Source organism: Lepus europaeus, chromosome 9 (genome assembly GCF_033115175.1).
Source record: "Lepus europaeus isolate LE1 chromosome 9, mLepTim1.pri, whole genome shotgun sequence".
NCBI classification, from domain to species: domain Eukaryota; kingdom Metazoa; phylum Chordata; class Mammalia; order Lagomorpha; family Leporidae; genus Lepus; species Lepus europaeus.
The window spans coordinates 8541821-8565600 of NC_084835.1; the positions used below are offsets into that span (position 1 = coordinate 8541821).

Sequence of the window (23780 nt, forward strand, 5' to 3'; positions counted from 1 at the left end):
ACGACGCGGTACAGAGCGTTTTCCTAAAAGCCTAAGACACACACAATTGTAAGCGGGTTTTCTGACCAGCCCCAGGCGAGGCCCCGCCCACCTCCTGATGCCCCGCCTTCCCCACGACTCAAGCTCCTCCCATTTAGTCTGGTGCTAGGGGCGCATTATTTCCTCCTCGGCAGGCCGTAGCGCCTGTGCGCACGCGCGCCGTTCTCCCAGGCAGGCGGGGGCGGGGCCGTGTTGCGTCATCGGCGTGCGCGCTGCGGGCGGCGCTGTGGTTGCCGGAAGTTGAGTGGCGGTAAGTGAGCCGCGGAGGGCCTGAGAGGAGTAGGGGCTGGTGCGGGCGATTTGGGGGCCTGGACGCAAGGGCGAGCGAACAGGCGGTCACAGGGTCCTCCTCCGGACGCGCTGGGAGGTCCCTCCACCTGCAGGCAGGCACTAACTCCGGCTGCATTTCGGCCACGTCCCCTGGCGGGCTCAGCCCTGCCGGTTGCCCACGTCGTCCCTCCCGGCCTCTGAGGGGCAGAGCCGGCGTCTCCGCTGTTGGGCCGTCCGCGGTCTCTCCTGGCCCTGCCCTGGTTCGCTGTGGGACTGGCGCGTCCTCCCCGTCTGAGCTTCCCCCCCCTCGTCTGGGAAACGGGAGCGAGAATTCGTGGTTGGGGCAGTGCGGGGGTGGAAGTCGGGCTGCTCCGCGAGGGCTCTGGGAACTGGGGTCTCCATCCGTGGAGTGGTGCGGGGGTTGCAAGCTCGCGCTTGCCAGGGGGAAGTCAGGTGAGGAGAAGTAGGGGCGAGACAGTTTCTTCGTCGGAAGTAGAGTCAAGCTGTCATCGGTGCCGGCTTGAGTTTCCTATGCACAGTGCTAGCGCGTGTATTAGAGAAGTGAAACCAGAGCTCCGTTTTGCGTGTGCGCGCGCGCAGTAATCTGATTTTCCAACGGTGGGGGTGAGTTCAGTTTGTTTAGTTTTCTTAGGAAAGAAGAGAGACGTAGAAAGCAAGTTTGCATCCCATCCTTCTCGCCCCAAATGCCCAGTAGCTAGAGCTGGGCCAAGACAGCCAGGAACACCGTCCAGGTCTCGCGGGCGCGTGGCAGGGACCCACGCCCCTGAGCCTTCGCCTGCTGCCTTCCGGAAGCTGGGGTGGGGCCTGGAGCCTGGATCCAGATCCCGGTCGCCCCGTGAGGGACGCTGGAGTCCCGGGCGCCGTCTTAGCCGCTGCACACCTGCCCTTCGGTTTCTGTCTGTTAATCCTGCAGGACGGGAATCAGGCGTATCTGTGGCAGCCAGTACGGGACCTCTGTGTCGCAGACTCCCTCTCGCGCCGACGACTGGCGTTTCTTGTATGGCATCACTGATCTCCTCAGGGACAGAATGCACTCGGGGTTGTGTGCTCCTGCTTCGTCCTCACCCAGACAGATCTGACGCAGAGAAGTTTGAGGTTGAGCCGTAGGCGACTCCTGGTAATCCGAGTCATGCCGCCGTGCATCCTTCAGGCTCACGGGGTTCCCCTTCGATTCCCTTGCCCTGTGTTTTGGAAGCTGCTACATCGTCTTCCTCTTCGTGCCTTTCCTTGGCTATGCTAACCATATTCATCCACGCATAGTAAGCCCGGCAACCAAAGAATCTTGTCCTGTTTTATGTGCTGTGACATCCCCAGGATACAATGCCTAGCGTTCTGTGAGGGTCCTTCAGAAAGTTTGTGGGAAAACTGAATTCAGAGTTGTTTGTTTATTTGTTGATGAGACATAAACGTTAAGACCCACATCTGCTGTTTTACTCCCCAAATGCCCGACAGCCAGAGCTGGGCCAAGACAAAGCCAGAAGCCAGGAGCCCAGTCCAGGTCTCCCCCATGGGACGAACCCAACCACCCGAGCTGGCACCTGCTGCCTCCGGGTGGTGCACAGTAGCCGGCAGCTGGAACGGGGAACAAGCACTCTGGCTGCTGGCTGCTGGCTGCAGGCATGGCAGCTGATATCTTAACTGCTAGGGCAGACCCCCACCCCTACGCACATGTTTTATGAACTTTGGGAAGAAATGCGTGGATTTCAAGATTTTTTTGCCCCCAAATAAACTTGTTTTGTAGTCCCATTTTCCATGAACTTTTCAAGTACACACTTGCACACACATGCCCAGTAACTATTTGTTGAGTGACTAAATAAAGTGAGTATTTACATGCCTGTATGTGCCAGGTATTATTGTAGGGACTGGTGTTATAGCAATAAAATAAGAAAAAAATGCTTGTTTCATGGAGCCTACCTTTCGCACCGCAGTGGTGGTGGTAGTGATGGCCAATAAATATACTTGTAAGGGTGGCAGATGTTTCAGATCTCGATGAGTGTGACCAAAACGGGTACAGAGAAATGGGATAGACATACTTTTTTTGTGGAAACAGAAGGAGCAGTTTTATTTTTAAAGATTTATTTATTTGAAAGAGTTCCAGAGAGAGACACAGAGAGAGAGAAAAAGAGATCTTCCATCTGTTGATTTACTCCACAGATGCCCACAATGACTAAGGCTGAGCAAGGCCGAACCAGGAGCCTTGGTTGGGGCTCTCACATAGGTGGCCGGGAACCAAACACTTGGACCAACTTCTGTTACTTTTCCCAGGCCATTAGCAGGTAGCTGGATCAGAAGTGGAACCTGCACCCATATGGGATGTTTGTTTCACGGGTGGTAGCTTTCCCTGCTGTGTCTCAACGCTGGTCCAAAAGGAGCTATTTTAAAAGCTAGCTGGGGAGAGGGGTGGGAGGTCTTGTGGCACGGCAAGTTAAGCTGCATCTTGGATCAGAGTGCTGGATTGAGTCCCCACGGCTCCACTTTCGAGCCGGCTTCCTACTAATATGTCCTGGGAGACGGCAGATGATGACTCAAGTGCTTGGGCCCCTGCCACCCACATGGCAGGGTGGAGTTCCTGGCTTTGGGCTGGCCCTGTGCTGGTTATTGCAGACTTTCGGAGAGTGGGGCAGCAGATGGAAGATCTATCTTGCTTTATTTTTCAGGTAGATGAAAGTAAACATTTGTGCTAGCTGGTCAGGATGAGTTCCCTGAAGAGGTGACCATTTGAGCTAACACCTAAATGAAGCAAAAGCCAGACTTGTGAGGGCTCACGTTGCCACACTGTTCCCCTGGTCCCCACCTAGGCACAGGTCTTGTTAAATTGCCTGCAGGTGGGTCTCCGCTCCAGCCCTCTGCTCCCTGCTTTTGCTGCCTCCCTTCCCCTCCCCTTCCGTTTTCCATGGCTGACTCCTCCCTGCTCTCAGCTGAGGTTGTTTTGAAACCATTTAAGAAACGAGTGCTGGACTCTGTGTTTCAACCACAGGTTCCTTTTTCTGACCCTGGCCAGCTTCTCATTATGGAGGATAAGCATAAATATTTACTGAGCCTCTGCTCTGTGCCTGACCCTGATCCTGTATTATTGGTTGGGAGCACAACAATGAGGAAGACCCACAGCCCTGTCCTAAAGAAGTTCAACTGATATCCCGGAGGAAGGAGAGGGGGAGGAGAAACGATGGGCCCGCACCCATGTATATAACAACTAATCTGGGTGCAGACTGGGTTCTCAGTTCTTTTCTGAGATGCCTGTCTGGTCTGTTAGGTGTATTCTTTCTTTATTTTTTAAAAATTTATTTTATTTATTTGAAAGAGTTATAGAGAGAGGTAGAGCCAGAGAGAGAGAGAGAGAGGTCTTCCATTCCACTGGCCCACCCCTGAAATGACCACAACGGCCAGAGCTGAGCTGATCTGGAGCCAGGAGCCTTCTCCAGGACCCCCACGTGGGTGCAGGGGCCCAAGGACTTGGGCCATCTTCCACTGCTTTCCCAGGCCATAGCAGAGAGCTGGATTGGAAGAGGAACAGCCGGGACTTGAACCGGCACCCATATGGGATGCCGGCACCGCAGCCTGGGGCTTTAACCCAGTAGGCCACAGTGCTGGTCCCATAGGTGTATTTTTTAAACTTGGCAAGTGTACATACAATTCAAAATTAATTAATCCGTTATAAATAAAACTAGGAGCTAGGTAAGAGTGATGTGGTGTGTGGCCTTGCAGAGTGTGGTGGAGGGGGAGCTGGGGTGCGCATAAGCCAAGCTGACGCATCAGAGAAGGCTTCTATGAGGAGGCATCGCTTTAGCCCAGGCCTCAAGGATGTGCAGGTGAAGAGTGCAGAAGGTCTTGGCGAGAATGTGTGGTCTGCAAGTGGCCCACAGGAATTGCAGCGTAGGGGTGACTGGGCAGGGAAAGAAGTGGACGGAGAGGCCGGCGCCGTGGCTCAATAGGCTAATCCTCCGCCTTGCGGTGCCGGCACACCAGGTTCTAATCCCGGTCGGGGCTCTGGATTCTGTCCCGGTTGCCCCTCTTCCAGGCCAGCTCTCTGCTGTGGCCCGGGAGTGCAGTGGAGGATGGCCCAAGTCCTTGGGCCCTGCACCCCATGGGAGACCAGGAGAAGCACCTGGCTCCTGGCTTCGGATCAGCGTGGTGCGCCGGCCACAGCGCGCCTACCGTGGCGGCCATTGGAGGGTGAGCCGACGGCAAAGGAAGACCTTTCTCTGTCTCTCACTGTCCACTCTGCCTGTAAAAAAAAAAAAAAAAAAAAAAAAAAGTGCACGGAGGAGGATCTGCGGCCGTCACATGCTAAGGGTAGTGATTTTAGAGTCAGATCCATGTATCCCAGCGTGAGCTTTGCCACAGACCTGGTTTTGTCACCTTGGCCAAGTCATTTCCTCTCTCAGCTTCAGTTCCCTCATCTGTGAGAAGGGGATATATAAATTAAATGCAGTGATATCGTTACTTACTTTGCACTGGTAGGTAGATTACAAATTAAATAAACACTCCAGGGGCAGGTGTTGTGACACAGAAGGTTAAGCAGGTGCCTGCGATGTCAGCATTCCCAATGAGCACAGGTTTAAGTCCTGGCAGCTTTACTTCTGATCCAGCTCCCTACTAATGAGAGAGTGTCAAAGATGTCCCTAGCACTTGGGACCCTGCCACCCATGTGAGAGACCTGGATGATACTCCTGGCTTTGGTCTGGCCCAGCTGTGGCCATTGTGACTAACTGGGGAGTGAACCAGTGGCTGGAACATCTCTCCCTCTCTCTGTAACTCTGCCTTTCAAATAAATTGATAAATCTTTAAAAAAAATAAAAACACTCAGTAAAACAGTAGCAGTTAATATTGTCAGGCTAGGAAATTTGGATTTATTTTTAAAGCATAGGGGTGGAGAGCTGCAAACTGAAGAATTTTAACCTGAGCGTGACTGGTCTCGCTGTTAGGGTTCCCGGGCGGCAGTGTGGTGATTGCATTCCGCGGGCAGGATCTACAGGAGACCTGTCAGGGCCCTGCAGCGGATTCAGGTGACAAGATGAGGGCCTGGACAGAACCCGTGGCTGTGGCAGTGGAGCAGGGTGGGTCAATTTGAGAGATAAAGGAGGTGGCATTTGCTGGGCTGGGTGACTGGTTAGACGACAGGGCAGGGAGCCTAGACTCTGGGGTGTTGCCAGCGTCCAGGACTCTGGGAAGAAGCAGTCACAGAGTTCCTGGCTCTGTGTCTCCTGTTGGTCATCCCTGCCCTCCTCTGAGGTTTTATTGAGAAGCCCGTTGGCCTCTCCTCCACTTTAATCCTTGGGAGTGAAGCGCACTAATGAACACCGTCCTCTTCCCGTCCTCTCCACCTCCTGGCGTCCTGCTTTCTCAGTGCAGTTAAGACCTTGTGTAATCAAGGAAGAATAAAGTGGCGCTGCTCTGTGTGGACAGCGTGCGTTCTGTGGTCTTGGCAGACTGGGTAACAGTCACTGGTCGCTGCCGTCCAGTTCCAGAAGAATCCCTTTGGCTTTCCTCTCCCTGCCATGTCCGTGCCGGCTACCAGCCTTGCAGCCTGTCTCTGTGTCTCAGGGCGTGGTGTGGAAGATGCCTGCTTCCTGCAGGAGTCCTGCCGTGAGGCCAGCAGTGCGCTTTCCTGGCTTACCCAAGGCAGACACAGCATGCTGTCAGCATTAGCATGCTAGGTTACCTAAAAGGTTCATGCAAACAAGGGATTAAAAGTATGTTTGTTTTGATGTAAAAATTTTTTAAAAATCTGCACATAGTTTTCTTATAATGCACATTTTCTATGTATTATGAAAAAAAATTGTTTCCTACCAAACCCATACTTTTAATTTCTTTTTCCCAGAAACTTTTTAAAGAGGCCCCGTGCTGTGTCACCACACAGGTCAGCCAGGCCCTTGGGGCTCCCGCGTGTCCTCGCACAGCTCTCCGGGCTCTGATCATTCTTTCACGCATGGTTTTGTTGCTCTCAGCCTCCTGCCGTGCCCTGTGCTTCGTGAAGTTTGCAGCCATGGGTTGAGCGTGCGCATCTTCCTCCCTGTCCTTCGTGGATGTCTCTCCTGCCGACCCTCACTTGGAGTTTTATTCTCCCTCCCTGGCTTGACCCCATCTCCTCCTGTGCCTCAGAAGCTGGGTCAACCATTTGTTCATTTCCTTTTTCATCAACACTTCTCATTTCAAAGTAACCTTGGTTTATTGCCATTCTGGGAAGACAGCACACCTTCCCACCACACTCTGCCCGGTCCCTCAGGCCGCTGCCACCTCCTCCTCCCAGGCACACTGCTCGGAATATTTGTCTGGTGTTGCTTTGTGGGGATGGAGATCCCCAAGTTATGTAGTGGGGACTGAGAGCCCTGGCCGGCATCAGAAAGACCTCCAGGTAGACTCAGTCCAGGTTCTTGTCTTCCTGCTTGTAAGAAAAAGAACCGGGAGACGTAGGTAGAGGTGAACACGAGAGGAGCATTTATTGAAAGGCGGAAAGATAGTACGTACTCAGACCTGTACTATCGAGAGAATTCGCCCCACCCAGGCTGGGGTCATCCTCTAGGAGGGCTGGGGTGGTGTTCAGGGCAGGGCCTGATGATGATCCAGAGGAGTGGGGACTGGGGGTGGGGCCACAGCACAGGAAGGTGTTACTGTGCCTGGAGCGTGATGGAGAGTGAGGCTTGGCTGCACGCTGAGGAGTGGGTGTGCTGGGCCTTCAGCCATGCTGAATCGGCATGGAAGATGCTAGGCTTTGGGCAGTGCGTATGGCTTGGGTGTTTGCCGTTCTCAGCGCCTCATCCCTTCCCGACTCCCTGCCTCACCCACATCATTGCCACCTCTGCTTCCTTCAGTCTTCCTTCTGTGGCCCTGTGGGTGCCCCACTGCCCCACAAACCTGTTCTCCCCGAATCCTCAGAGCCCAGTGCTGCCAGACCCAGCGCTGGCCGCTCTGACATGCTAATGTCCCTTCACAGAGGCAGACCAGGCCTGCTCTGCCTGCTCTGCCTGCTCTGCCTGCTCTGCCTCGCGAATGAGCGCTTTGCTTTCCTGTGTCTCCCAAGCCTCGCTTTCTATTTACCCCTGGATTCACCTTCATTTATGTACCCATGACCCCTACTCTGGAGCCCAGATCTCTTCTGAATGCTGCCCTCAAACTCCGCAAGCCCAAAACCTTCCCTCTAAACCTGTCTTTTCCCGTTCTTTAATCTTGCCCGTGACCTCCTTCTGAGTGGTTATCTGAACAGAACCCTGGGAGTCATCTCGGGCTCTTCCTCTTGCACCATCCCTACTTTCCCTCCCAGCCTGGAAAGTCCTTGGAACACCACAGATTAATTTTCCTTGGCGTCTCTTGACATGTTCCCTCCCTGCTGCCTTCGTCCAGGCCTTTCTCCCTGCCTTCCTGCACTCCTGCTGGCCTCCCAGCTGCTGGCCCCGCCTCCACAGGCGGACCCTGGCTGTTGGTGTTTGGAGTGCATTTCCTACAATCCAGGTGTTGGCCTGGCAGTTAAGACTTGTGTATCCCATTAAGAGTGCCTGAGTTCATTTTCAGTCTCCAGCTACCTGCTGGTGTGGGCCCTGGGAGGTAGCAGGTGATGGCCTTAGCAGTTGTGTTCCTGGCACCCACATGGGAGACCTGGATTGAGTTCCTGGCTCTCGGCTTTGGCCTGGTTCAGCCCTGACCATTGCAGGCATTGGAAAGTGAACTAGTGGATGGGAGTTCTTTCCCTGTCTGTCTGTCTCCTCTGTCTAAAAGAAAGGAAGGGAGAGGGTGAGGGGGGAAGAACAGATCTTTGCTGAGATGCAAAGCCATCACTTTTCACCTAATTTCACATTATCTTCATTGTTCGGCTTTCACTCACTTCCGTGCTGCTCAGCTCTGTGCCTGCCGTCTTCCTGGGCGCCTCCTAGCTGCTAGGGCTGCGGCAAATGCTGGAAAGCAGTGGCGGGATGGGTGGGGGTGGGGATGGAAAGCGGACATGGTCTCTCTCCCATGCAAATTCTGTTCTACTAGGAAAGACTGACCTTCACAATATAGGCAGACAGTTGCCCCTGTTCCCAAAGGTGCAGTACACAGTGCTCTGTGAGGACACGATAGAGGACAGTTGACCTGACGAGGAGGTTGGGAGTCAGGGAGGTGATTCCATCCATGTGGATAAATATAGTGAAAATAAACAGGACAGGGCCAAAGTCCGAGACACAGACTTAGCCTTCTTAGTTCCTTTCTAAGGAACACTAACTTGTTACACAACCAGCCTCTCCTCCAATAAAATTGTTTCATCAGTTTTTAGTGTCTCTACACCAGTAACCATTCCTGTGTCTTCGTCTTGTCTGCAAGGGTTGCAAGAGCAGTCTGGTCAGAGACATTCCCGAGGCCCAGTAGCCTGTGTCTCTAATTCTGTTCTGATCAAGGCAAAAAATGGGCTTACTCTATACTGATTTTTTTCTTGAAGACACTATTCTGCTCTCTTGTGATTACTCAGGTCTGCTTTAGACAGTGGTGTAGCTTTTGCACGTGCAGCAGCCCACATCAAAGGATGTTCTGGGGGCCGGCGCTGTGGCATAGTAGATTAATCCTCCGCCTGCGGCGCCACCATCCCATTTGGGCACCGGTTCTAGTCTCAGCTGCTTCTCTTCCAATCCAGCTCTATGCTGTGACCTGGAAAAGCAGTAGAAGATGGCCCAAGTGCTTGGGCCCCTGCACTTGCATGGGAGACCTGGAAGAATCTCCTGGCTCCTGGCTGCGGATCAGCGCAGCGCCGCCCTTTGCGGCCATCCGGGGAGTGAACCAACGGAAGGAAGACCTTTCTCTCTGTCTCTCTCTTTCACTATCTGTAACTCTACCTCTCAAATAAATAAATAAATCTTAAAAAAAAAAAGGGTGTTCTGTTTATATCATAGGCATTTTTTTAAAGAAAGCTTTTATTTAATGAATGCAAATTTCCTTTTTTTTTTTTTTAAGATTTATTTACTTAAAGGCAGAATTACACAGAGAGAAAGAGGCAGAGAAAGAGAGGTCTTCCATCCATTGGTTCACTTCCCAGATGGCCGCAACGGCCAAAGCTGCGCCGATCTGAAGCCAGGAGCTTCTTCTGGGTCTCCCACGTGAGTGCAGGGTCCCAAGGACTTAAGCCATCTTCTACTGCTTTCCCAGGCCATAGTAGAGAGCTGGATCGGAAGTGGAGCAGCTGGGACATGAACCGGCATCCATATGGGATGCCAACACTCCAGGCAGCGTCTTTATGCGCTACGCCACAGCCCTGGCCCCACTAAGTAAAGATTTCCACAATTTGCACCCCCGCAGACACACAAAGTATAGAGTACTGTTTGAAAGCAAGTTTTACAGTTAATTCTCATAGTACAACTCATTAAGGACAGAGGTCCTACCTGAGGAGCAAGTGCACAGTGACTCCTGTTGTTGATTTAACAATTGACATTCTTATTTATGACGTCAGTGGTCACCCGAGGCTCTTGTCATGAGCTGCCAAGGCTATGGACGCCTTTTGAGTCCACAAACTCCAACCTTATTTAGACAAGGTCACACGCAAAGTGGAAGTTCTCTCCTCCAGAGAAAAGTACCTCCTTCTTTGATGGCCCCTTCTTTCCACTGGGGTCTCACTCACAGAGAGCCTTCATATAGATCATTTCTTGCCAGTGTCTTGGCTTTCCATGCCTGAAATGCTCTCATGGGCTTTCCAGCCAGATCCGAATGTCTTGAGGTGATTCTGAGGTCATAGTGCTGTTCAGGGCATTTGTCCTTCTATAAGTCTGCTGTGTGAACTGCTTCCCATGTTGGAGCATTCTCTCCTTTTTAATTCTATCTGTTATTACCAGACACTTGATCTTATTTATGTGATCCCTTTGACACTTAATCCTATCTATATGATAAGTTGCACACTTAATATGATCAATTTAACATGTAAGATGGCATTAGTACCACCCAGCTTAATGGGATTTGTAGTCCCATGGCAAGGTTTTAGCTTTACCCTTTGGGGTAAGTCCATGGGAATGTTTCATAGGCAGATATTTGTAATGACAGTTTTCTGGTAGACAGGAGTAAAATGTCATGAGCTAACCTAATCCACATATCACAAAACTTTTTTTTTTTTAAAGGTTTATTTTACTTATTTGAAAGGCAGAGTTATAGAGACAGAGAGAGGTCTTCCTTCCATTGTTTTGTTCCCCAAATGGCCTCAATGACTGGAGCTGGGCCAGGCTGAAGCCAGGACCTTCATCTGGGTCTCCCACATGGGTGCAGGGGCCCAAGGACTTGGGCCATCCTCTGCTGCATTCTCAAGCTCATTAGCAGGGAGCTGGATCAGAAGTGGAGCAGCTGAGACTTGAACCACCTCCTATATAGGATGCCAGAGCTGCAGGCAGTGGCTTAACCTCCTGTGCCACAGTGCTGGCCTCATTGCAGCTCTCTCTCTCTCTCTCTCTCTCTCTCTCTCTCTGTCTGCCTGCCTTTCAGATTTATTTATTTATTGGAAAGGCAGAGTTACAGAGAGGTAGAGGCAGAGAGAGAGAGAGGTCTTGCTTCTGCTGGTTTTACTCCCCAAATGGCTGCAATGGCCAGAGCTGGGCCAATCTGAAGCCAGGAGCCAGGAGCTTCTTCCAGGTCTCCAATGCAGGTGCAGGGGCCCAAGGACTTGGGCCTTCTTCCACTGTTTTCCCAGGCCACAGCAGAGAGCTGAATGGGAAGAGAAGCAGCCGGGACTCGAACCGGCATCGGTATGGGATGCCGGCCCTGCAGTTGGCAGCTTTGCCTGCTATGCCACAGTGCCAGCCCCACACAGTACTTTTCTAAAAGAAAGAAAACGTCTTGGGGAAAGGGTGCCATTTTCTGATTGTACAGTGATGCCTGGGAGCAAAACCTTCATCCCCTGGTCTGTGGATGCAAATAATGCAGGTTCTGTAGGGGTCCAGGTGGCTCGGAGGAAGTGAGGGACACTGCCCCTCCCACCCCCAGCCCAGCCATCCTCCTGGCCTCATGTGGTCAGCTGGGAGCACAGGAGCAGCTGGCAGCATGGTCACAGAACAAGCTGTCTTGGGCATCCTGGTGACTTGATGTCTTGTGGAGACATTAGTTTGGCTTAGGGGCATCTTGGCTCAGGTAGTTTTTAAGAGGAAGCGAGGCTTCTGGGCCGGGCTGGTTCCCTGTGGGAGTCCTGCATTTTCATCCTTCAGATGGAGAACTCCTCCCCGGCCCCCTTTCGGCAGAGAAGGCCTTTTTGCAGCCTTGTGTGTTGTCTGCACAGCTCCTGACCGGGCAGCAGCATCACCAGCCCACAGAAGTGCACTGGATTCCAGATGTCAAGGCAGCCCCACCCCGCAGCTGCCTTTTGTTCACAGGCACCTGGGAACTGCCCTGCTTGTCGCTTGGGTTGTGGCTTATTTAAATGACTACAGAGCCTGCAGCCCTGCAGCTGGGAAAAGGCGAGCAGAAGCCAGCTGCCTGTGCTCCGTCTCGGCCCAGAGAGGGTCCTTGAGAGCCAAATTGCGGTCCTTCATCCTGGCGCTTCTGCTAAGTGACCAGCCCCCATGCCCTCTGAGAAGCTGAGCGGAGTGCCCCGCCCCTTCGCACTTGTTCCTTTGGGCTCCTGGGTGAGCTGCCGCAGGAGCCTGAGCAGCTCCGTGTTCATGATGCCACTGCAGCCACTGCAGGACTCCTCAGAGGGAGGTGGGGTGTTTTTCAGGGAAGCTGAGCCACGGGAGTCAGGACTGTCGGCAGACACGGGGTGGTGACCAGAGCACAGACAGCAGGTGCCGGCCACTGCCTGCCTCCCCTGTGCGAGGCACCACAGCTGGCGTGCCACCTGCGTTCTCCGTTGGCCCTCCCAGTGCCTGTCTGGGTTAGGCCTGACTGCCTGTTTCTTACAGACCAGATCAGGGTGCAGGTGAGGGCTTCCCAGGGAGTGAGCACGCGAGGAGCTGAAACCCATGTGAGGGTTTAGCTGCCTGCAGACTGGCTTCTTAATGCAGCGCTCCCTCTGATTTTAGCACCCTTTCTCTGAACCTTTGAAAACAAGAAAGTCCAAGAGAATTTTCAGTATTGTCAGGCTCGGCTGTTCACCTGCCCTCCTAAGGGTTGGTTTCCCTAAAGATCAGTTGCTTTGTTTTGGCTTTTTTTTTTTTTTTTTTTTTTCTCTATAGTTGTTTATTTTCACCAACATCACTTCTCATTCCTGACAATCCTGCACTGGCCTGGTATCTGCTGTCTCAAATCCTATTAGACTCCTGTGGAGGGAGAACGGTCGCCAGCCTCGCCCCGGGAAGCACTTGTGCTTCAATTAATTTTGTAAGCAGCAAAGTCAAAATGCCTTCATCTTCAGTGTCTTTAATAACAAAATGCCAGGAAATATTATGGAAATGATGTTTCATTGAGGCTTCCAATTTAGAGCGGTGGATTTCTTTCACCAGAGCTGGATTTAAGTGGCTCATCTGCTAGCTGTTGATTGAATGCGTGGAGGTTCTTTGAAGGAAGCTGTGCCGTGAATGTAGGGGATTCTGTTCTGTGGTTTTGTTCAGATATGATGTATACATAGTAAAGTAACCTGATCTTCAATGCAAGGGAAATTCTAAAAGTTCATGGAAATGGAATTAAAAGACAAGTGTATTTTGCTGTAAAAAATTTTGAAAAAGTTCATAAAGGGGGCATGTGTTTGGCCTGGTGGTTAGGATGCCAGTTGAGATGCTTGCACCTTCTGTTGGAGTGCTGAATTCAGTCCTGTTGGAGTCCTGTGTTCAGTCCTGTTGGAGTGCTGAATTCAGTCCTGATGGAGTGCTGAGTGCAGTCCTGATGGAGTGCTGAGTTCAGTCCTGTTGGAGTCCTGTGTTCAGTCCTGTTGGAGTGCTGAGTTCAGTCCTGATGGAGTGCTGAGTTCAGTCCTGTTGGAGTGTTGAGTTCAGTCCTGTTGGAGTGCTGAGTTCAGTCCTGTTGGAGTGTTGAGTTCAGTCCTGTTGGAGTCCTGTGTTCAGTCCTGATGGAGTGCTGAGTTCAGTCCTGTTGGAGTGCTGAGTTCAGTCCTGTTGGAGTGTTGAGTTCAGTCCTGTTGGAGTGCTGTGTTCAGTCCTGTTGGAGTGCTGAGTTCAGTCCTGATGGAGTGCTAAGTTCAGTCCTGTTGGAGTGTTGAGTTCAGTCCTGTTGGAGTCCTGTGTTCAGTCCTGATGGAGTGCTGAGTTCAGTCCTGTTGGAGTGCTGAATTCAGTCCTGTTGGAGTGCTATGTTCAGTCCTGATGGAGTGCTGAGTACAGTCCTGATGGAGTGCTGAGTTCAGTCCTGTTGGAGTCCTGTGTTCAGTCCTGTTGGAGTGCTGAGTTCAGTCCTGATGGAGTGCTGAGTTCAGTCCTGTTGGAGTGCTATGTTCAGTCCTGATGGAGTGCTGAGTACAGTCCTGATGGAGTGCTGAGTTCAGTCCTGTTGGAGTCCTGTGTTCAGTCCTGTTGGAGTGCTGTGTTCAGTCCTGTTGGAGTGCTGAGTTCAGTCCTGTTGGAGTCCTGTGTTCAGTCCTGTTGAAGTGCTGAGTTCAGTCCTGATGGAGTGCTGAGTTCAGTCCTGTTGGAGTCCTGTGTTCAGTCCTGTTGGAGTGCTGAGTTCAGTCCTGATGGAGTCCTGTGTTCAGTCCTGATGGAGTGCTGAGTTCAGTCCTGTTGGAGTGCTGAGTTCAGTCCTGATGGAGTCCTGTGTTCAGTCCTGTTGGAGTGCTGAGTTCAGTCCTGTTGAAGTGCTGAGTTCAGTCCTGTTGGAGTGCTGAGTGCAGTCCTGATGGAGTGCTGAGTGCAGTCCTGTTGGAGTGTTGAGTTCAGTCCTGTTGGAGTGCTGAGTGCAGTCCTGTTGGAGTGCTGAGTTTGGTCCTGATGGAGTCCTGTGTTCGGTCCTGTTGGAGTGTTGAGTTCAGTCCTGATGGAGTGCTGAGTGCAGTCCTGATGGAGTGCTGAGTTCAGCCCTGATGGAGTCCTGTGTTCAGTCCTGATGGAGTCCTGTGTTCAGTCCTGATGGAGTGCTGTGTTCAGTCCTGTTGGAGTGCTGAGTTCAGTCCTGTTGGAGTGCTGAGTTCAGTCCTGATGGAGTCCTGTGTTCAGTCCTGTTGGAGTGTTGTGTTCAGTCCTGTTGGAGTGCTGAGTTCAGTCCTGTTGGGATGCTGTGTTCAGTCCTGTTGGAGTGCTGAGTTCAGTCCTGTTGGAGTCCTGTGTTCAGTCCTGTTGGAATGCTGTGTTCAGTCCTGTTGGAGTCCTGTGTTCAGTCCTGTTGGAGTGCTGAGTTCAGTCCTGTTGGAGTGCTGTGTTCAGTCCTGATGGAGTCCTGTGTTCAGTCCTGTTGGAGTGCTGAGTTCAGTCCTGATGGAGTGCTGAGTGCAGTCCTGATGGAGTGCTGAGTTCAGCCCTGGCTCTGGTCCCAGTTCCAGCTTCCCTCTAATGGGCACCCTGGGAGGCAGCAGGTACTGGCTCAAGTGATTGGCTCCCTGTCACCCATTGGGGAGACCCAGATGGAGTTCCTGGCTCCTAGCTTCAGCTTGGCCCAAATGAGACTTTTGGAGCTTTTGTGGAGTGAATGAGTAGATGAAAGATCTCGCTCTCTCTTTTTCTTAAATACATTTTTTTCTAGGTAAGTTCATGAAAAATGTATATTGTGCAGGTATTTTGCATAGGCTTGACAATTTTTGTGTAGCAAACTTTTGATTCCCTCTTCCCACACATGATGTGAAGCGCCTTGTCTGTAGCTCCTGGCTTTCACACAGGCGTGTACCCTGTAGCTTCCAGCCCCGGACGGCCTCCTGTCCCCCTCTCAGCCAGCAGCCCCACCCCACCCTGGAGTTAAGTGCTGTAACTTCCCTCCACCGTCTTGTTCTGCCTAGTGAACATAGCATGGAACTCTGGGTGCTGAAACCTCCTCTCGCTGGGAGTGACCTCTGGGAGGTTCCCAGCATTTGTCTTGGGAAGCGGGAAAGCCGCTGTGCCGGGGACCAGCATGTGGATGGCAGTGTATGTGTGGAGATTACGGTGTGCCCAGAGGCAGACGGGTAACAGAGAGAGACCGAAGTGAGTGCCACCGCGGCCCACCGCGAGGGGTGCAGACTGAGGGGGAGGGTCCACGGAGCTGGATGTGCAGAAATGCCAGGAGGGGGTGCTTCTCAGGTGGAGACAGCTGTCAGCTCGTGGTGCAGAGGCACGGGAGCAGCTCAGGCTTGGCAGGGCCATTTGACGGGAACAGAAAAGCTGGGAGGCAGCAGCAGGTGTTGTGGAGAAAGCAGGAAGGAAGCACCCGAGGTGTGGTCGGCCCCTGACGCAGGTCAGAAAGAGCGTGATGGCCGGCGCCGCGGCTCACTAGGCTAATCCTCCGCCTAGCGGCGCCGGCACACCAGGTTCTAGTCCCGGTCGGGGCACCGATCCTGTCCCGGTTGCCCCTCTTCCAGGCCAGCTCTCTGCTGTGGCCAGGGAGTGCAGTGGAGGATGGCCCAAGCCCTTGGGCCCTGCACCCCATGGGAGACCAGGATAAAGCACCTGGCTCCTGCCATCGGATCAGCGTGGTGCGCCGGCCGCAGCGCGCTACCGCGGCGGCCATTGGAGGGTGAACCAACGGCAAAAGGAAGACCTTTCTCTCTGTCTCTGTCTCTCACTGTCCACTCTGCCTGTCAAAAATAAAAAAAAAAAAAAAAAAAGAAAGAGCGTGAGCTCCATCCTGGCTCTGCGGGGCCGCGGTGTGTGCCAGAGTTCTGTGTAGGCCGTAGTCTCCTGTTCACCGAGAGCTGTTTGCTGCGGGACAAATTACAAGTCATCGCCCAGCAGATGTGGCCTTAGAACCGGGCCTTGGGATCCGCCTCGCCCTTAGTAGCGCCTGCTGGTGTCTGCAGCTCTTTAAAAGATCCTGTCAGGGCAGGCACGTGGTGCAGTTGCCTGCGTCTGGATCACAGCACTTGGTTTGAGTCCTGACTGCTCTGCTTCCAGTCCAGCTCCCTGCTGATGACACCCTGGGTTCTAGCAGAGGATGTCTCAAGCACTCTGGTTCCTGCCTCCCATGGAATGGTTGAGTTCCAGGCTCCAGATTCCAGCCTGGCCCGGCCTTGGTTATTGTGGGCCTTTGGAATGTGAACTGGCCAATGGAAGACCTTTCTTTCTTTCTCTCTCTCTGTCTTTTCAGTCTCTCACTCTCCCACTGCCCTGTCAAATAAAATGAAAATGAATAAAAATTTTAAATTAAATAAAAAGATTGTATCAAGCATGGTAGTCTCTATAAACAAAGTACATTATTGACAACTTCAAAGAATCAAAACTTAACAGGTTTTAAGATCATCTGGTTCCAAGGGCTATCAGACCCCCATCCTGTGGTCACTTCCTGCCCAAGGCCTCCTTTTGTGCTGTCTCTGATCTAAGAATGGTTTTTATGTTTTTCAGAGGTTGTAAGACATATTTTAAAGACGCAGCAGAGGATTATGTAACAGGAACTGCCTGTGGCCTGTGAAGCCTGAGTAGTTTCTGTCTGCCCCCTTTCAGGAAAGCTTGCCAACCGCTGGCCTCGCCTCCCTGCTGACACAGGGATCCTTTACACAGCTGCGCTTGGCAAACACGCCTGAACACTTCCCCTGATGGGAAATTCATTGTCCTTCCGATCAATCTATTTCCTATTTGGACAGCTCAGGCTAGTAGTAATTTTTAAACCCTGCTGAAGCTTGTCTTACCGTTTTGCATCCGTTCCATTGGCTTCTTGCAGAAGAAGAGAGCTATTATTTTGTGTCAACATTTCTGAGCCTTGATTATATTTGGCACTGTGCTGAGTGCAGAAAAGAGAGGAGTGAGATGAGGCTTTGTGTAAGGTTACCTCCTCAGATGCCAGGTGCGATTTCTTGGGACCAAGAAATCGGTTATTGAGGCTTTTTTTCTCTATCATTCCTTTTTTTTTTTTTTTTAAGAATTATTTATTTATTTGAAAGTCAGACTTACACAGAGAGAAGGAGAGGCAGAGAGAGAGAGAGAGGATTAACCTACTGCGTCATGGTGCTGGCCCCATAAACACATCTTTTAATTTCACTTTGCATGAGCTTTCTGAAGTACCCTGGTATGCAGAGTTACAAAAAGATTAGGTAAAATAACTAAAGGACAAATGTCCTAACCCAGTGGTAAGAAAAAAGGGGGGCTGGTGCTGTGACATAGCAGGTAAACCCGCCACCTGCAGTGCCAGCATACCATATGGCCACCAGTTCAAGATCTGGCTGCTCCACTTCCGATCCAGCTCTCTGCCATGGCCAGGGGAAGCAGAAGAAGATGGCCCAAGGTTTTGGGCCCCTGCACCCATGTGAGAGACCCAGAGGAAGCTCCTGGCTCCCGGCTCCGGATCAGCACAGCTCCAGCCATTGTGGCCAATTGGGAGTGAATCAACGGATGGAGGACATTTCTCTGTTTCTCCCTCTCACTGTCTGTAACTCTACCTCTCAAATAAATAAATAAAATCTTTTAAAAAAATGTTTGTTTTGGTGCAGAAACTTATGAAATCTAAGCATACAAGGATTCTGGAAGAATAAACTACGTGGATTTCAAGAATTCTTTACACCAAAATAAACATTTTTATTTTATTTTGTTTATTTATCTGAGAGACAGAGTGACAGAGAGAAAGGGAGAGACATAGAGCAAGTTCTTCCATCCACTGGTTCACTCCTCAAATGACTGCAATGGCCAGGGCTGGGCCAGGCCAAAGCCAGGAGCCAGGAGCTTCTTTCGGGTCTCCCACATGGTGCAGGGGTCCAAGGACTTGGGCCATCTTCCACTGTCCTTCCTAGGCCAGGAGCAGGGAGCTGGATGGGAAGTGGAATAGCCGGGACTGGACCAGCATCCATATGGGATGCTGGTGTTGCAGTTGGTGGCTTGACCTGCTACAACACAGTGTCGGCCCCAAACTCATCTTTTAATTTCATTTTCCATGAACTTTTCTGAATGTCCTCATACACAATACAAAATTTAAAAGGCAAAAAGATTACCCAGTGAAAGCGAGCTTGCACACCGCGTCCTCTGCCCCTCTACTTTCGTTCCTGGGAGGCCGCGACCTTTCCTTTCCTGTGAGCATTTGACCTTCAGGAGCAGCACTAAGGAAAGGTCCAGCTCCATTGGATGGCAGCTTTCAGTCATGGTCACTCTCTGGGACCGCCTGAGCTCCCTCATGGAGGCTGCTGCATGTGACTGAGTTGTATGTTCGCGAATGTCTGAAGCTTGCCCAGAGTTTGGAGGGTGGACACAGCCCAGGGGAGGGGTGGGGAGTGCTGTCGCTCAACCAGGTGCCCTGCTGTTTGACGCCGTCTCGACTGGATTGATTGCCGCTGTGATTCTTGTCATCATGGTGTTGACTCCTCATGAGAGCTGTTGGAAGTGACACAATCCTGTCTTGTGTAATCCCTGGTTTCATATTCTGTGCCAGAAACAGTTTGAAATAATGGGACAGGCATTTGGGCAACAGCCTAAATCAACACTTGGGACTCCCTCCGCATCCCGTATCGGAATGCCTGGTTCTAGTCCTGGCTCTTCTGCTTCCCATCCAGCTGCCTGCTAATGTGTACCCGGGGGGGCCGCTGATGATGGTGCAGGTACTTCAGCCCTGGAGGCCCAGGTAGAGTTCCAGGCTCTTGGCTTTTACCTGAGCCAGCCCTGGCTCTTGTGGGCGTCTGGGGAGTGAACCAGCAGATGAATGATCTCTCTTTCATTCTTGCTCTCTTGGCCTTTCAAATAAAATGAAAATAAATAAATAACATTTTTAAAAATTAGTTTGGGATAAAATTGATCCACATTTCTATTGATGCCTCTGCAGTTTCTTCCCTTGAGTGTGTCTGGATGTAGTGTTGAAATGTGATAGAAGTCATCTTTTAGCTTTCTAAGCTAATCAGGAACCGAGATCTCACCTGTGCTGTCCAGGTCATCCGGGCAAGCCTTACTTTCAGGGCAGCAGGTAATGTTTGGAATTCGATTAGTTCCACATAAATAACCATACCTGGGGTTCACTGCCCACCCCCCACACACACACACCTTTTCTGAATTTTCTTATTGAATTTTCCCTTCCTGTTTAGGGGCTATGGTGGTGTGACATAGATGTATGTGTAGGTTCATAGGTGAATCGTTTATCCCAGAACAGCCTATTTAGATGTTTCCAGCACATTCCTCATCACACCTAGCTGCCGTTGCTTAAAACCTCTGTGTTTCCTTAGCCTGTTGCGCAGCAGGCTGCTGCAGCAGCTGACCGGCAACATGTCCTCTTGTGAAACAGGCTCTTGTGTTCTGTACAGAATTTCTCAGCGGACAGAGAGGTTGGAACGTGCTGGAAGGCCGTGCCTGTTACACAGATTACTTTCCTAGTGCGCCTGTCCGTTATCATGATCGGTGTCTTTTTCTACGGCCTTATGAAGTCTGCCTGACGCTACAGATCGTCTGTTACCTTCTCGGCCGTCTCCCTGAGTCACTTGTCCCCAGCTGCTCAAGTGCGGAAGGATAGTTTTCTTCTTGTCTCTGGGATCCTCTGGCACGGGCGAAATTCCATCTCGATGACCTTAGCAGGCCATCCCAGTTATGATGAGACATTTGACCTTTAAGAATAAGTCAAGGTGGCTCACACACGCGGCGCCCGATGATCTGTCACATCGAGCGTTTCAGATGAGCTTCCTTCGGACCGCTGTCTGCTCCTATACTCATTTCCTTCCATCCAGGGTGAGGGCATGGCCTTTCATTTCCTTTTGGAGAGGAGAGAGATTCACAGTGATTGGTTGTCTTTTAGCATCGTGGGCTAATGGAGCAGTGGTATAAAGGTTCTGAAAAGAGCTTTCTTCCTTTAAGGCAGCGCAGTGATGAGACAGGGGCTTGGAAGCCAGCAGGCCTGTGTCATAATTGAAGCTGTCCTACCTCCTAGCTGTGATTTTGGGCAGTTTATGTAACCTCTCCGTGCCTCGGTTTTCTTTTCTGTAAAGTGGGCGTAATATAAGCACTCTGGGGTGGTTGTGAGAATGATATGTAAAATGTTTAGTGCTTGGCACACAGTAAACATTCAGCAAGAGCAGTGTCTACTATTACTGTTGCTGTTATTTAAATAATTTTTAAAAATGTTGTCCAAGGAGCACATACGGGTTGTGTGGCCATATCCAGAGTGCTTGGGACCAGGAGTTTCCGACTGTGAGTTTTTGTTTTTTTTTTTTAATTTTGTAATATTTGCATACTCTTGATGAGATGCTTTGTGGGTAGGACCCAGCACTGAACATGAAGTCCATTTGTGCTTCATTTACATATTTTTTTTTTGGACAGAGTTAGACAGTGAGAGAGAGAGAGAGAAAGGTCTTCCTTCCGTTGGTTCACCCCCCAAATGGCCGCTACGACCGGCATGCTGCGCCGGTCTGAAGCCAGGAGCCAGGTGCTTCCTCCTAGTCTCCCATGTGGGTGCAGGGTCCAAGCACTTGGGCCATCCTCCACTGCACTCCCGGGCCACAGCAGAGAACTGGATTAGAAGAGGAGCAACTGGGACAGAACCAACTCCCCAACCGGGAGTAGAACCCGGTGTGCCAGCGCCACAGGCAGAGGATTAGCCTAGTGAGCCACAGCGCCAGCCTCATTCACATCTTACACACATAGATAGAAGGTAATTTTTTTTTAAGAATTTATTTTGACCGGCGCTGCGGCTCACTAGGCTAATCCTCCACCTGCGACGCTGGCACACCGGGTTCTTGTCCCATTCGGGGCACCGGATTCTGTCCTGGTTGCCCCTCTTCCAGCCAGCTCTCTGCTATGGCCTGGGAGTGCAGTGGAGGATGGCCCAAGTGCTTGGGCCCTGCACCCCATGGGAGACCAGGAGAAGCACCTGGCTCCTGTCTTCGGATCAGCGCGGTGCGCCGGCCGCAGCACGCTGACCGTGGCAGCCATTGGAGGGTGAACCTATGGCAAAGGAAGAACTTTCTCTGTCTCTCTCTCTCACTGTCCACTCTGCCTGTCAAAAAAAAAAATTATTTTATTTTATTGAAAGAGTTACAGAGAGAGGTCGAGCCAGAGAGAGAGGTCTTCCATCTGGTAGTTCACTCCCCAAATGGCTACAACAGCCAGAGCTGAGCTGATTCGAAGCCAGGAGCCAGAAGATTCTTTCAGGTCTCCCACATGGGTGAGGGGGCCCAAGGACTTGGGCCGTCTTCTACTGCTTTCCCAGGCCATAGCAGAGAGCCGGATCGGAAGAGGAGCAGCCAGTACTTGAACTGGCACACATATGGGATGCTGGCACTGCAGGCTGGTCTTTAACTTGCTGCGATACAGCGCTGGCCCCTGGAACGTAATTTTATACAGTAGTTTAAAGAACTTTTGTGGGAAACAGCTTGTCCACATTGAACTGACAGACTTGTGGTGTCACGTCAGTGCTCAGAAAGTGGGGAGTTTTGGAGCATTTCAGGTTTCAGGTTTTTAGATTGGGGAGACTCCACATACAGTCCAGGGTGATAAATGCTCTAACCAAAGTTTCTCTCTGTCAACATGGTGGAGGGCCCCATGGATAGGAGCTGTGAGTGTGAGTGACTGCTTCGTACATGAGAAGTAATTTTCTTGGTAGAGAAGGGAAAAGATTTCCTAGGAATGCTGGTTAGGTGGAAAGATGCCAAGACCAGCAGTGCCTTACTCCATGTGGTCAGGCCTGTGAGGCATGCATGTAGGTATGTATGTGTATAAGTATGTAGGTAGGTAGGTATGTGTATATGTAATAGGTATGCATGTATGTAGGTATGTGTATGTAGGTGTGTGTGTGTAGGTGTATTTGCACATAGGTATGTAGGTAGAAGATATGTATCTATGTGTGTAGGTGTGTATGTAGGCATTTATCTATGTGGATATGTAGGTTGGTAGGTATATAGTTGTGTATATATTTAGGTGTGTATGTATGTAGGCATTTATGTATGTGATTATGTAGGTCGGTAGGTAGGTGTGTATATGAGTAGGTATGTTTATGTGTATGTAGGTCTGTAAGTATGTATGTATATACTTTATTTGAAAGACAGAGAGAGACAGACATGGAGCTCCGATCTGCTTGTTTATGCCCAGATGCCCTCAGTGGTCTGAGCTGGATCAGACCAAACCCAGGAGCCAGAAACTTTTTTTGGGTGTCCCACATGTGGCAGGGACAAGTACTGGGGTCATCCCCTGCTGCCTCCCAGAGTGTGCATTAGCAGGAAGTTGGATTGGACAAGGATGAGCTGGAACTCATACCTAGGCACTCTGACTTGGGATACTAAGTTAAACCGAAACAGCTGCTGTGCCAAACACCCATGGCGTGGCCTAAGAGGCTTTAGTTATTTGTTTGTTTATTTTAAACAAGGCTGCCTTCTTGTTTGGAGGAGACAGTGGCCTGAGGGTGACTTACTGCAGATGCTGAAGTGGGAGGTGCTAGAGGAGGGCGTGAGCTTCCACGCAAGGAAAGAAGGGAGCCCACCTAGACCAGAAGCACCAAGTAGCCTGAGGCACGTGGGCTTTGAGGAACTTCAGCGTGAGCCCAGGACCCCGTATCACTAGCCACAGGCCTTGTGCAGATTTCTTACTCTTTGAACCTCAGTTTCTTCAACTGAAGTGTCCCAGGCTCCTGGGAGAGCAGAATTCCGGGGGGCAGCCCTACTGCCTTGCCTGCCCTGACCGGCGCTTGGTAACTGTTGCCTTCTTATCCCAGGAGCTGTTTAAGGTTGAATCTCGGCGGCGCCGCGGCTCAATAGGCTAATCCTCCGCCTTGCGGCGCCGGCACACCGGGCTCTAGTCCCGGTCGGGACGTCGGATTCTGTCCCGGTTGCCCCTCTTCCAGGCCAGCTCTCTGCTATGGCCCGGGAGTGCAGTGGAGGATGGCCCAAGTCCTTGGGCCCTGCACCCCCATGGGAGACCAGGAGAAGCACCTGGCTCCTGCCTTAGGATCAGCGCGGTGCGCCGGCCACAGCACACCGGCTGCTGCAGCCATTGGAGGGTGAACCAACGGCAAAGGAAGACCTTTCTCTCTGTCTCTCTCTCTCTCTCACTGTCCACTCTGCCTGTCAAAAAAAAAAAAAAGAAAAGAAAAAAGGTTGAATCTCTGGGGATTAGTGCTTTATTCCATGTGGAAGAGAGAAAAATTGAAGGTGACTTTCAGTTTCCATTCTGGATCTGGTGTTCTAAGGAGACCAGGAAATAAAGACAAGAGGGCAGGGTTTTGGGAAAAGACAGGTTGAGTTTTGGATTTGTTGCATTTGAGATCTAAGTCTTGGCTTTAAGAGACAAATCAATGGTTGGTGGATTGATGGAAATTGTGTTGAAAAGGAAAGATTTTGCTTTGGGGAGAGCTTATAGACTAAAGAGAAGGCTGAACCTGGAATCCCTCACAGACCAGCAGCAGAGAACATGCTAGGTGCACTGCCAAGGGCGAGAGATGAGGGGAAGAGGACAAAGGCCTGGCAACGAAGCAGCAGGCTGGAGAGTCCTCCTTCCCATGTGGGTCCCGAGTCCCGTTTCCCCACGAGGCGCGGGAACCACAGCATCGATGTC

At 51.3% G+C, this 23780-nt stretch overlaps 1 protein-coding gene across 4 annotated transcripts in view; it reads left to right on the plus strand.

Annotated features, from left to right (window-relative positions):
• The first annotated feature begins 246 nt into the window (after positions 1–246).
• Positions 247–23780, plus strand: part of ATG7 (autophagy related 7) — a 223500-nt gene continuing 199966 nt past the window's right edge. For 2 of the 4 annotated variants that reach the window (XM_062200454.1, XM_062200457.1), the window contains exon 1: positions 270–289. The gene's annotated coding sequence lies outside the window, so the exon portion shown is untranslated. Of the gene's footprint in view, positions 290–23780 lie in introns of all 4 variants that reach the window. The other 2 variants (XM_062200455.1, XM_062200456.1) reach the window with 2 other exon arrangements.